Genomic DNA, 13,394 nt, shown 5'->3' with positions numbered 1-13,394 from the left:
TTCTCTGCAGAGTTCACCAGAACTGCCCAGCTGCTGTTTCTACAGAGCTTCACAACTGAAGCTGCATGACCTACAAAGCAGCCCTGTCCCTGGTATCCACCAAGAAATACCTCCAGTCCCGCTGTTCACCCCTATCCAACCGAGGAAAAGGCTGCACCAGGGCTGTGATGGAAGACAGCAGTAAGGCTCAGCATGGCACAGCTTTGTTTCACAGATGAGTTGCTGGAGTCATAAGAGAAGCCTCGCTAACTTACACTGATGAGCATAAGCTTGAAGCTGTTCAGATAACTCATTTAAATTGGCAGAATGAGATGTTCAACCTATAGATGAAAGCCTTTGAATGGAAGCAACCCAATTATGGTTTACTACTAAACAATGAGCCTCATTCAGCGAGTGTAGCATGCTGAGGAAATAACTGAATAGACAACTAGAAAGAGTGATTCAAGTGTCAGTGTCCATGAGAATAGCCAGGACAAAGTGCTTTTTGTTTCTACCTTTGAGATCTTGACAAATCAACACTAGATTAAATGTGCTAGCAGACTAGCTTCTAGCTCAGACTGACACACGATCCCACAGAGCAGGATCTGCCAACATTCTGAAGTAACTTACACCACAGCAAACACAGAAATGCATATATTCCATTTCCCTTGTAAGAAGTTGCACAGGAATCATGCTTTTTCAGCATTCCAGTAAGCTCCCAGGGAGCAACGTTCCTTACAGAACCATAAAAACACTCAATGAAACTGTAGAGGTTATCCTCACTGCCCAGGTACTGAACAGCAGTACCAAATTCCTAGTCTCAGAGCCACGCTACAGTGCATGATACTACTACCAGGTAAGGTGTTATTACCCTTTGGAACAGGACCTGAATTGGGTATTTGCTGTTTGTACATTTCTCATTTAACCTTGCTACGTTTCACCAGCACCATTACTTGCAGCTCAACAACCAAATCCAAGTTACTGAGTAACTTCCAGCACAAGGCTCAGTGCACTGCTCTGACAGCTGACTTATACAGAGACCCCAACATCTACAAATCCAATAACTCTGCTCCACACCCCACAAAGAATAGGCATATTTTATCTGTGGAGAACACACGAACATTCATCAGCTTACATATCAAACAGTACTGCAAGTACCAAAAGCAGAACTTGTATCAGTTTCAGTTAACAATTAATAAAGTAGGTCTCTGAGAAAGGAATGCACCTGCTTCTACTTCCTGCATAGATCTCCAGCAGAGCCCAAGCAGTGCCACAGCCACCTCTGTGCCAGGCAGCAGAGGCAAACCCTCACGACACAACAGTCGCATTTTTTTGAGGTAACTAAAATCAGCAGCGATGGCTGCACTGCCAATAGCCTGCTGTCCCTGCACCAGGATTCATGCCAGCATTCCAGTGCCATAAGGCAACCTGTATTCTTAGCTCAGCCGCATGACCTGCAGAGCTCGTACCTATCGCACAGCGCGCCAGCAGCACTCTGCCCACTGAAGGCTTACAAGTCAGCAACTTCCATTAGCACAGAGACAGTGTTGTTCACAGCAGATCAAGCACTGAAGGAGCACTCATTACACATTTTGCTTGCAGCAGCCTCGGCCCAGAAGCATGGCGTGAAAAAGTCCTCAGAGCATGCAGTCATACTGAGCAAGGATGGCATGTGGATGCCAGAGGATGCAAGGGACTGGGGACAAAAGCAACACAGAAGGTGAAGATGCTAATTTCTTGCTGTGTCACTAGTGACAAGGACATAGAACGCTGGAATTAAAGCTGTGATGAAGCATTTACCTCGATGAGCTGGTGGATCAGTATCAGCACTGTTCCAGTGAGTTTCAGACTACCACAAAACACCAAGGAAGGACTTCACTCAAGCCTGTTCTCACACAAAACCTTCACTGAGGTTTGTAAGTGGAACAAACCTAACTAGACAAATTAGGTTTATTTCTTACTTCAGAGTTGGAGCCTTTGGTCACTTCCATTCATCCTAGCTCAAACACTTCTAGTGTGGTGTGTTTTTTTTTTTTCAAACCGGTTCAATACTATACTTAAAAGTGAAGAGCGGAAGAGGTGTGGTAGGAAGGTACAGCTTTGTTTGCTACAGGTCACTTTTACTTCTAAAAAAATCACTTGGGTTTGGAGTGACACACCTTGGTATTTAAGTAACTGAGATCTGCAGATGTAGGACACAGGTGAGTAAGAAGTGAGCTCTTTAAACCAACGCAGGTTTTAACAGGACAAATTCCTACTCCATCCTCACAGAGTTCAAAGGTTACAAAGAGCTCTATGTTGGAGGAGCAGTTGAGCAGCAGGCAACACGCTTTTCATAACATGGCAAAGATGCTCTGAATGCCATTCAGAGGCTGAGCTGTCACACAGCACAAACCATGGATTCCCCACTTCACAACTTCTCTTCCACATTTGCACACCCACTACAGAAAGATCAGCATTGCTCGAACTTTTAACGCTCTGGTTAAGCTGTTATGAAGAACTAGAAGTACCCAAGTCATCAGCATGAGTTTGGAGGGGTCATAGGTGGAATGGCTGCTCAGAAGTCGGCTAATGAGCAGGACATTCCTCAGACAGGTTTGAATTCATTGTATCTGTTACAAGATGTAGAAATCGTTTCAACAAGCAGAATCTGTTAAGTCTCTCAACACCACTTTGCACGAAGTCACTTAGGGCAGAAAACAGTCACAAAACTTGACTCCTGTCTATCGAAATACGATTTTGATTGGTTCTGTTTGCAAACCTGACACATGGAGTTGTTTAAGCACAATTTTTCTCCACTCAGCTCAGCAAGCCCTCTCTAAACTGACCCTAGGGCATTCCTTCACCTCTCGCATTTCAGCAAGCTGCCCAGCAGATCTCAAGAACACCAACCACACAGCACTGCCCTTCCTCTTCAGTCTTCCAGAACCACGTAGGAGGTCTGCAGTTCCAGAACACAGAGCTAGAACATCAGTTTGGAGCTTACTGCTTATTGATACACGGAGGTTCAGAAGCTGACCTTTCACAAACAGCAGAGCCCGACTGGCAGCACACAGCACTGCACAGTGCTGACAGCAACAGCTCCTGACTGCTCAGAGGAAAAACAACACAGCTTTCCATATGAAAACCTCTGCTACTCACCAACCTGCCTGAACAAACCTGAGCATTCTCTGCACCTCTGGAAGCACACTGCTCTCCAAACCCAGCCTGCAAATTCAAACTAGCTTTAGGAATTCTATAATTACCTTGGTATGATTCAGCATAAGAATTGTGTTTAAACAAATTTTTGGAGGTTTTTTGGCATTAAGTCTCTTTAAACTGAAAGCTTAGATTCTTCCCAGTTCAGGTACTTACTCCTGGCACAGCAGTTTTTGCACAAAAAGCCAAAGTCCCTTCTTGTCTCTTCACATTCACATCACAGCCAGTTGCATTTAATGAGACTAACTCCTTTTGTTAAGGATTGTTTTTGCTTTCACTCCTCACCTGTGAGTGAAGTCAGCGCAGCAATACTACTGAACTGCATGAGTTTATTAAGAACTTTGTGGGTTTGGAGGGAGTTTTGTTTGGTGGCTGGTTTGTTTTTTTAAGCTGTTACATTAATGATGAACAGGGCTTGACAGGGCAACCAGTGTTTCTGATTAGACTAGAAACCAACTCTTGTTGGGAAAGAATAAAAAGCAAGAAGTGCTACATATATATGTGTATTTAGAAACTATAAGGGTACAAAGATTAAGCCTGTCATAATTTCGGGGCCTTTAAAATAAGTTCAATGAGAACAGGAGGCTGAACCTTGCTAGGTCCCTAGTTTGAGTATCAAACAAACCACGTCTAGTAGCAAGAAGTAGGCTAGAAGTAGTAAAGGAGCTGCACTCAGGAAGGGCTGACCAGATAATCACCACATCAGTTTAATTAGTAGCTCAGTATCATGCAGCTGTACATAGTAAGACAGGTTAGAAAGCTGAACAGTAGCTTGAAATAGTTTAGAAAATAAGCTACAGGGCACAACAGCATACAGCTCACTCTTCAATGAGCTGCCAAACTCTTTCCTCCTCAACCAGAACAAACCAAGTCACCTTATGCAAGAGGAAAAGTCTTCATACCTTAGCGCTGAATGAGAGCACGGCAGCCTGAAGAATGATGCAAGAGCACTATTAATTTTAATAGGACTGCTTTCTGGGTGTGCCCCTCACAGGGCAGGAACACCTGCACTTGTACCTATACAAACAGCTTGCTAGAAGCTGCTCGCAAGACACGAAGATGAGAAATAGCTCAGAGTGTCTGTGCTCTACCGACCTTGGACTTGTTCACTCAAGCGAAATCCCTTCGTCCCCTGGCCACCAAGCCACAGGCTGTGCACTGCACACCAACACATCTACCTCAGGCACCTTCCAGAGCAGCGACTCTGATGGACTGAACAACCTCTGCAGGTAAGCAGCGCACCAGGCAGGTTTCAAGGCTGCTCTCTACTCCAAGCTGAATTATTACAAGCAGCAGGTTTGGCACTGCTCTTATCTCAGCAAATCACTCCAGCATTCCCACCCTTAGTCCCTTGTCATAGGTTATCACCAGTCTCCCACACATGCACAGAAGTGTCTATGTGACAGCAATGCCTCCAAGGACTTGGAACAGCCTGGCAATCGAAAGCTTCGCAGCTCAAACCAGCCTACCAGTCAGCACTTCACCCCAGCAAGTTATCTATGGCTTCTCTAATAAGCTGAGGGGAGAAGCAAAGCAAGACCTCCCCCAGTTGTTCCTATATTTCTTTCAACCTGAGTGAAACAGCCTGGGAAGAAGCAAGCTTCAGCTGCTGGTAGAGGCACTGAAGATATTCCAACAGCGACTGGGCTCTTACCGTACCAGATGCTGTAAAAGGAGCACCAGAAGTCAAGATTAGTATCTTCTAAGTCACAGGAATTTGATTCCACCCTCAGTTCAGTGTCGTAGTATAGAATTTTAGGGAATTTACTACTCAAACTGACCATTTGTAGAAAGCCCCAATGATAAACTTCCTCTTACTAGAAAACAGAGTCACCCTCAAGTCCCACAACCCATTCTACTGCTTAAAAGCAAAAAACTCTACTTCTAAACACATGCAAAGTATTTTTGTTCCAGCTGCTGAAGCCTGAGGGGAAGGAAAAGCAGCACTGCAGTGACCAGGTGTGCTGTTACTGTCATGCAGCTAATTTCAGCTCTTTTCCAAGACTATCTGTGTATGAACATTGAAAATTGTTTCACTTCAACAAGCACTTATGAGCAATTATACAGCTAGACTCCCTCCGATGCCTCAGATTCTGAAAGAACCTCTAATTAGTTTTCCTGCCAGGCCATTTCTACACAAACACCCCAAACACAGTTTGAGCACCTGTAGGTATAAGGAGGATATAGGCACACAGCAGTAAACTGAAGCTGCAGCTTTCTTTATAAAGTCAGCTAGGACATCCAGAACAGAAAGCTGATCTCCTCATAGCAAGAGGTCTAACTGACCTGACACAGCCCCTTGCTTCTTGCCAGGGCACACACAGCAATGAAGCATTACAACTGTTGACACGCACCTCCAGAACGGCACATTCCCATGTTTGCTCTCCCTGCAGTCCTGATTTACTCATCTGTAAAGTGCAGGGATGCTCTACAGCAGCGAAGCACGCTAAGCAAACACCTCCAAATCATGTGATACTCACGCTTGAGTATGAAGGGATAAAGAGATTCCAGTCCAAAGTAAAAGAAAACAAGCTAGCCATTGTATTCTGCTCTAGGAAACAGCTATAAGCCATTAGCCAAACCTATAAGGAAAACACAGCAGACCTCAAAATATTTACCTTGTTCCCATCTTACCCCATTTTTCCACAGAGCTCAGATTCTCCCAAAGCACAAGAAGGTACATTCTTATGGAAGTCACTCAGAGAAAGGTTCACTGAACACAGACAAAGATGAGAATTTAATTATAATGGGTATCCAACCAGAATATAATGCACCGTTCACAGCAAATTCCTGCTATTAGCAATGAGAGAAAACGAAGATATTGAATTCTCAAACATACTCATGATTAGTATGTCCAATCACCAAGCAATTAAAGAGCAGGAACTCTTAATTGTAATGATGCACATTTGTGTGATAAGGATTAGTCACTCATTTGATGAAAAGCTTATCCACTCAAGAAAAACATGCACAGCACTCAGATGGAAACCAGGAGATCTGCAGGCAGAGGCAATAAGCTTACAAGTTTACATTAAGCAGGCTTCACTGGCTTCCAAGTTCCACTTATTAGAGACAAATAACCAAAATGAATTAGAAATGTGGTGCATTTAAAGACTTGGATCAGATGATTAGCAATGCCCCCATTCAGCAGCATGCTGCTCAGAAGTGAGGGAGATCTGCTCGGCCACTGAAGCCCATCAGACACCAAGGAGGTTCTGAAGACAAGCTTATAGGTAACGTGGTGGCATCCACAACCACTGAGTGCCACAAAAGCAGTAAATACTTTCATGGAGAATAAAAGCAAGACTGTCAACTCATGACTTACAAAAGTATCTCTGCTCTACTCAAACTAAAACTGACCACAGAACGGATGGAGCAATGTCTTCTTATTAATGCACAATGAGATCTGCCTCTGGGATATGGCATGGAGCTTTCATCGCACAGCTTCCCATTTGGCATCATCTGTTCTTTGTCCGAAACAAATATTTTAAAAGCCTGAACCTCGAGAACCCACAGAAGAGCAAAAGTTAACTTTGGTAGCAGTAGTTCTGAAAGCTAGAGAAGACACTGAAGGCTGGAGGCAAGCAAAACTGAAGGCAGTTTTCAGCTGCAAGAATCCAGAACTGGGTCTGAAGAGGTCTCAAAACAAACACCCTATGAAGGATGCAAACAATATAATTAGGCATGACAGAGCTTCCCAGCATCTCATTTTATCTCAGGTTTAACGTTTCAATGATAGCAATTACGCGCTTGCAGATAGCAATGCAATAAGTAGAGCTTTCCCAGGTACACATTTATTTCAATTATGGCTGCAAGAAATGAAATTAGGCAGCCACAGCAACAAGCTGTTCCCTTTCATGGTCTACCTGCACAGAGAGCAAGGAGTCAGCCTACTGGTCCCCCAGCCTGACTAGCAGATAGGAAATTCCCAAGAAACAATTTCTAATCTTAAACTCACCCACAACCACTTCCACGAGCAGCTTAGCAGTCATGTTGAACGCTGGCAGTGGTAGCATAAGCCACACCAGACCAGCACTAGATCAGCTAATAGACAGGATCATTCTGATTGCTTCTACACCACAGCTGAAGCTTCATTTCAGAAATACTCAGTTATTTTATCCATGTAGTGTCTGCTTTAAGATAGTAGCACTTTAAGACTCCACAGTTAAGGCAGGTGTAGATTGGATCAGATCTTTCCATCTATTTCCCAAAACCCTGACAGCAGCTCTACAGCTGCACAAAAAATAAACTTGCTTACAGAACAGTCAAACTGGATGAAACTGAAGAGTTGTTCTCACAGGACCTGGAAGGCTTCTGATTTATTCGGGGTGATACGAAGGAGTGAGCTGGGGAGAGAGCAAATGAGCCACGTCCCCAGGCAAGTCCTACCTCCTGCTCCAAGGCAGCTTCAGAAAGCCAACCAAAGCAGCTGGTCATCAGACCAGACTCTTAGTTTCCAGCTGTGCTCTGCAGCGTGCAGACATGCATTTGTCTGCTCCTCTTGAAAAGGCAGCAAAGAGCAGCTTCCCCCAGGGGCTCACACAGGAGCAGAAAGCAGCACTAGAGAAGTTTCACACTGCCTGGAGCCTGCCTCTGCCCTGCTGATGTTGGAGCCAAATTCTACACGTATAGGAAAAGGGAAACTGTTCTCTTCAGGTAGAATACAGAAGTAATGCTCTGGATACAGACTTAATTAAGGCAATGCAACAGTCTTCCTCCACAAAACCTCACCTACCTCAGTATTGATTACATTCTAGGAACTGCAGCTTGTACTGCACCAGAACAATCAGATATTTGGCTAGACAGGATGCTTAGACTTGTACACACAAGAAATATCCTACAGACACATTTTTGATGGAGTATTCTATTTCAAGGGATTTTATTTTCAGAAAGCTCAGTTAAACAGCTGATGCACAGCTTTTCACTAGTTTTCTCAAATGAAAAACCTTCCCACGTTCTTACAATAGGCCAAGGCTCAAGGAAGGAAACCTTTGGTAGAAGTCCTAGCCCAGTGGATACTGTACATGCAGCATGGGAGAATGGGATAGATGCAGTGTGTTACTTAGACAATGTTGCCTCTATGAGAAGTAGGAAGCAGTTAAAAGTATCTTTTTAAAGTCTTTTCCCACTAATGCCCAAAGAAAGCAGGATCTGACAGGGCAGATCTTGCCCACCTGCTAGAGATAGCACCAATAAAGAATAACTTCACTTCTGAAATTGAAACAAGCCAAGAAATCTCAACATATCCAACACTTCCCAAGAACTATCAGCCTTGAGTTTGCTATGTGTCTGTGTGCATCTGCACAACTGCCCCAGTTCAAGACACAGCACCCAAACCTTGCCTCAGCCTTGCAGGCTCTAACAGTTACACTGGTCAGCCCAAGATCCAACCCAGCAGGAAGAAGAGAGCATTTAAATGGATATTTCCTGTAACAGAGTTAAAAATGCAAGCATAGCTTCTTGTTTTAAAGCTCAGCCAGAAGATGATAAACAGAACAGTACTTTATGAATTTTGACATTCACGTGTTGGTCCACAAAGGAGAACACTCAAGCTCTTCATTAACACACACTTATATCACCTTTCCCACACAGCCACCAACTTCTAGGCCACCCTCAGGAGCTCAGAGGCCCCTCTCCTCTCACGAGCTCCATCCTGTATTTGCAGCATGAACTCCCACGTAGATCACTGCCCCCCACATATTCTGTTCTTCCCAGTAAGACCTGGGGAGCATCTGTCCAGTTTACTTGCTATCATATGCACATCAAATCAACTGCCACTTCCTGAATTTTATGATTAAAATCAAAGATTAGCCAAAGTTAGGTATCAATAATTATATTTTAAATGAGTCCTTTATAAAGTGCTTTTTTTGGAGAACATTGATGACTCCAGAAATAATGCATTTATCTCAGCATCCCCAAAAAACCCTTAGTTTTGCTCTTTTTCTTGAGCTCCCTCTGCACAGTGCAGAGCTGCAGCCCCATCATTCCTCAGCACTGAGCAGAGCAGCTTCAGTTCACACACCAATGTAACCCAGACACCAGAACAGACTAAAGACAAAAGGTACACTGGTTTCTAAAGGATAATGCCTGCACTCCTCTCTTCCTCTGCTACTTCTGGTACTTTTGGTTGATTTTCTCCCCCAGCTCTGATCAGCAGAGACTGAATTGAGGGCTTCCTTACAGCATAAAATGACCTCTTGGAATCACAGCAGCTGCTGTTCACCTCCCTTACATCAGGGCCAGAAGCTGTTAAACAGATAAAGAACAGCCAAGCCACTTATGGCTCCAGCTAAAAACCAGCATCCTGTAACACCAAACACATTGTGAGTAGTTCTCAGCTATCCACCCCAAAGGGAGGGGACAAAGTCTTGGCTGTTCCTGCTATCAAACACAATCTGAACAAGAGCAGTCGGCACCAAATGATGTTGTAGCTTATGATTTTTGTCCATCCCACAAAGCAGACACTGGCACACATACAAGTCAGAACACCCATCTGGATACGGTAACGTTCAAGGAAGGTTTGGATTTTGTGCTGAGGGACATGGTTTAGTGAGCACTACTGGTGATAGGTGGATGGTTGGACTGGGTGATCTTGAAGGTCTTTTCTCACCTTGGCGATTCTGTAATCCTGCCTAACTTGGGACTAACGCATCCAAGGTACAAGTGATAACACACTGCAAATCGAGGTCTTCAATTCTTTATTGACTCTTTAGTAAGTCTGTATTTCAAATCCTAAATTAGCACTAAATTCCCTGTTAGATCTTTCCTGCAAACCACTCAGTCACCAGACTGTCGATCTCAAAGCTACACAAAGCTAAAGGAACAGCTGTCTTTAAAAACTCTGTTAATCACAAGAATGATCTGCATGTAAGGCATATCCCAAAGCTTTCCTAAAAGCACTGCAAAGTTATGGCACTAATATCTAGAAGGACAGAATTACAAAGGAAGCTCACGTCCCAGAGACATAAAACCCATATGGGAACCAAGAGGCAGATCCTTACACTGCCAGCTACCTCAGCTGGGTACACGTGCAGAACAGTTGCACATTATGGCAAAGAACAGACTTAAACAATTTGGTGCTTAGAAGCTCATCTTGAAAGAAACAACTTCTATTGTTTGATCAGGTCAATAAAAGCAGCTATGAAATAAGATCACATTCAAGTACCTGGGATTTCCATTCCAGTTCACCGTATTTGATAAGCACTACTGTACTATTTGCAGTCACAGGCTCTGACAACTGACACCAAACAGAAGAGCCCCATGATTATACCCACCTACGCAGCACCGTGGAGAGCTACCAGACCAGGAACAGCCATCACCAACTTTTATCCTCTGTAGGTGAAGAGATCCCAGATTACTTCTAGATGCTAACCCAGTACCTCCAATTTGCTCCAGAGACAATTACTCCTTCCTTGCACTCCAGCAGACTTGTCTGACTACTTCCCAATTCTCGGGCAGCCTACTGATACTTTTCTCCTTAAGTTACTCCACTTGGACACATTAATTGTCAGCCAAGCACTGCTCAGACCTCCTACTCTTGAAGGGCTGACAACATACTCCTCTCCATCATCCTGTGCAGCACGTAGGTGGAACGAGATCTCAGATAAAGTACTGTACTCTCTACCTTCAGAAGCTTGGACACGCTGCACTTCTACCTCCTTCAGGTACAGACAGCCATTCTGATAGAAAATGAAGAGCTTATCAAGCTGGCCTTGCCTGTGGTTTCTTAAGCAGGCTAACACTTGGCTAATTTCTAGCTCAGACAATTAAAAGCAATGGACATTAGCAAATTCCTAAATAGGCACTGATAATACTACCAGCCAGAAAACTAACTTGTCTCAAGATGTCACTCCTATAATCTTTAGGACTTGACATAAGACAAGAGCACCTTTTGGCACAGTTGCCAAAAATTCCACTGCTTAACATTTTTTCCTGCACATCTGCCTCTCCCCCAGCTCCAAAACAAGCACACAGAAACAGTGAAGCATTTCAGAAGCCCATGCCCCACCTTTACTTATCTGACAAAGATTTCAACATTCTGAGTTCACAGCATTTCCTGTACTACGAAAGAAAGCACTTGTTCTATCTTCAAAAACCACTGTGATCACTAACACCAAAGCAACACAGACACCAGGTGTCACATCTCATCTGCCTATAAACTCTATTGCATGAGCTCCCCTTCATCCTCTACCAAGAAAGATTTTCAGTACTACAACACATGCTTTACTGACAGGCCAGACACACCTCAGCCCTCCATCTAAAGCCTCAAACCTGCCAGGTATTGCGCAAAACCTGCCACAGCTCCCTCAGTCACACTGCCATCCCCTGCCAATGGGCTTACTGGGGCAATTAAATATTCCTTTATTCCCACCATAAAGTCAAGCATCACTCCACACTACTCCGCATGATTTTCTAGACAAGATCCTCGAAGAGAAAGCTTCACTGCACACGGCAACATGGGCTTGTCACACAAGAAAACAGGCAGGTGAAGTGCTCAGACAGAAGCAGGTACCAGATGTTCAGTCTGTGTGAGGCACAAGCTCGTGCCCAGCCCTCACAGAGTAAGGAAAGGGTGTGTGGAAAGAAAGAACCATAGAATGGTCTGGATTGAAAAGGACCATAATGATCCTTCTACAGAGAGATGCAAAGGAATGCGAGGGCTCATCTGTTGGTGAAGCAGCATTCCCTAAAAGGAGGCACAACACAAGTACAGTGCAAAACCTTAAGCTTCCCTTAAAACACAAAAACTTCAACACGGGGTGGGGTCAGGAGGGTTGGCACAAAACGGTACTCACCAGAGAAGGGCAACATCTGCTCAGATCCCACCAGAAGAACGGGACTGTTAAGAACAACATGGGGAAGAAGCACGATTAAAGCCCCCACAAGTAACAGAGAAGCCCTAACAATCCCATTATGAAGGCAGTGAGCACACCGACCCGTACAGCAGCATACAAGCTGAGCTCGGGGCCGGGACAGCAGGCACCGTCCGGCGGGGTATGGGCAGCCACGGCGCACGGCCGGAGCCCGGCGCGGCCCTGCACCGTCACTTTCCTGAGGCCACCGGGCCCGGCGGGAAGGAGAAGGAAGAGGAGGCCGAGCCCCGCACCGAGCCGCCGAGCCCCCGGCCGAGGGAGCGCAGCGCCGCCGGACCGCCGCCGCCCCAGCTGAGGGGGCGTGCCGGGCCGCGGCCCTCCCTGACAGCCCGGCCGCCCTCCGCCAGGCCCCGGCCCGCTTCATCCCCCCGCGCGGCGCCGAACCCTTCCGCAGACCCCCGCCGGCTCCTTACCTCGGGGCCGGGCATGGCGCGGAGCCCCCTCACCCCGTCCCGGGGCGCGGCCTCCTGCCTTGGGCCGGGGTCGCCGGGCTCCTGGCTGCCGCCGCCGCTTTTCACCACAACATGGCGGCCGCACGGGACGCGGGTACGGCGAGGAGAGCGCGCCCCCGACACCGCCTCCCCTTCCCTCCCCTTGCTGCCGAGGGCGGAGCGGCCGCCTCCTGTCAGGTGACGCGGGCAGGCCTCTCGTCGGCCCCTCCTGAAGGGAAGGAGGAGCCCGCCTCTTTCCCTTTTATAACCCTGTGGGGGGTGTTAAAGCGCGCGGGGTGCTGATGGGGCGGGAGGGTGTTGTGTGGCTGTGAGCTCTGAGGTGGCCGAGCCCTGAGATGGCTGTGACTCCTGAGGTGGCCAAGCACTGAGTGAACTGATCCCCGTGAGGTGACTGAGCCCCAACTGAGGTGGCTGAGCCCCCTGAGGTAGCCAGGCCTTAAGATGGCTGTGACCTCTGAGGTGCCTGAGCCCTGAGCCCCCTGAGGTTACTGAGCCCGCTGAGGTGGCCAAACACTGAGTTAACTGATCCCTGTGAGGTGGCTGAGCTCTGAGGTGGCTGCGCCCCTTGAGATGCTGTGCCCTAAGATGGCCGTGACCCCTGAGGTGGCTGAGCTCTGAGGTGGCCGTGACCCCTGAGCCAAGCCCTGAGGTGACTGAGCCCCCTGAGGTGGCCAAGCCCCCTGATAACGACCCAGCCCTCAGCTGGCTGATCCCCATGAGGTGAGTGAGCCCCCCGAGGTGAACGCAGCTGCCTTGGGGCAAAGAGGAACCATGGTGATCCGAACCCCAATGCCTGCCTTGTGCTCCCCTCAGGAGCTCTCCAAAAGCTCTTGGAGGAACTACAGATCCAACTGGAAACACGGTGCCTGCACGCAGCCTGTGCCTTACTTTGCTT

At 46.6% G+C, this 13,394-nt stretch overlaps 1 protein-coding gene across 8 annotated transcripts in view; it reads right to left on the bottom strand.

The window, feature by feature from the left end:
- Positions 1 to 12,500, bottom strand: part of MTMR3 (myotubularin related protein 3) — a 74,272-nt gene extending 61,772 nt beyond the window's left edge. For 5 of the 8 annotated variants that reach the window (XM_042886179.1, XM_042886185.1, XM_042886186.1 and 2 more), the window contains exons 1-2: positions 12,461 to 12,496; positions 11,970 to 12,013 (exon numbers count right to left, since the gene is read on the bottom strand). The gene's annotated coding sequence lies outside the window, so the exon portion shown is untranslated. Of the gene's footprint in view, positions 1 to 5,795; positions 5,891 to 11,969; positions 12,014 to 12,110; positions 12,129 to 12,460 lie in introns of those variants that run through there. The other 3 variants (XM_042886183.1, XM_042886181.1, XM_042886180.1) reach the window with 3 other exon arrangements.
- Positions 12,501 to 13,394: the final 894 nt, after the last annotated feature.

The sequence above is a fragment of the Lagopus leucura genome, unplaced genomic scaffold (assembly GCF_019238085.1).
Source record: "Lagopus leucura isolate 7727_CA_CO unplaced genomic scaffold, USGS_WTPT01 Super-Scaffold_100055, whole genome shotgun sequence".
In the NCBI taxonomy this organism is placed as follows: Eukaryota; Metazoa; Chordata; class Aves; order Galliformes; family Phasianidae; genus Lagopus; species Lagopus leucura.
This window is presented reverse-complemented; position numbering and strand designations above follow the sequence as displayed.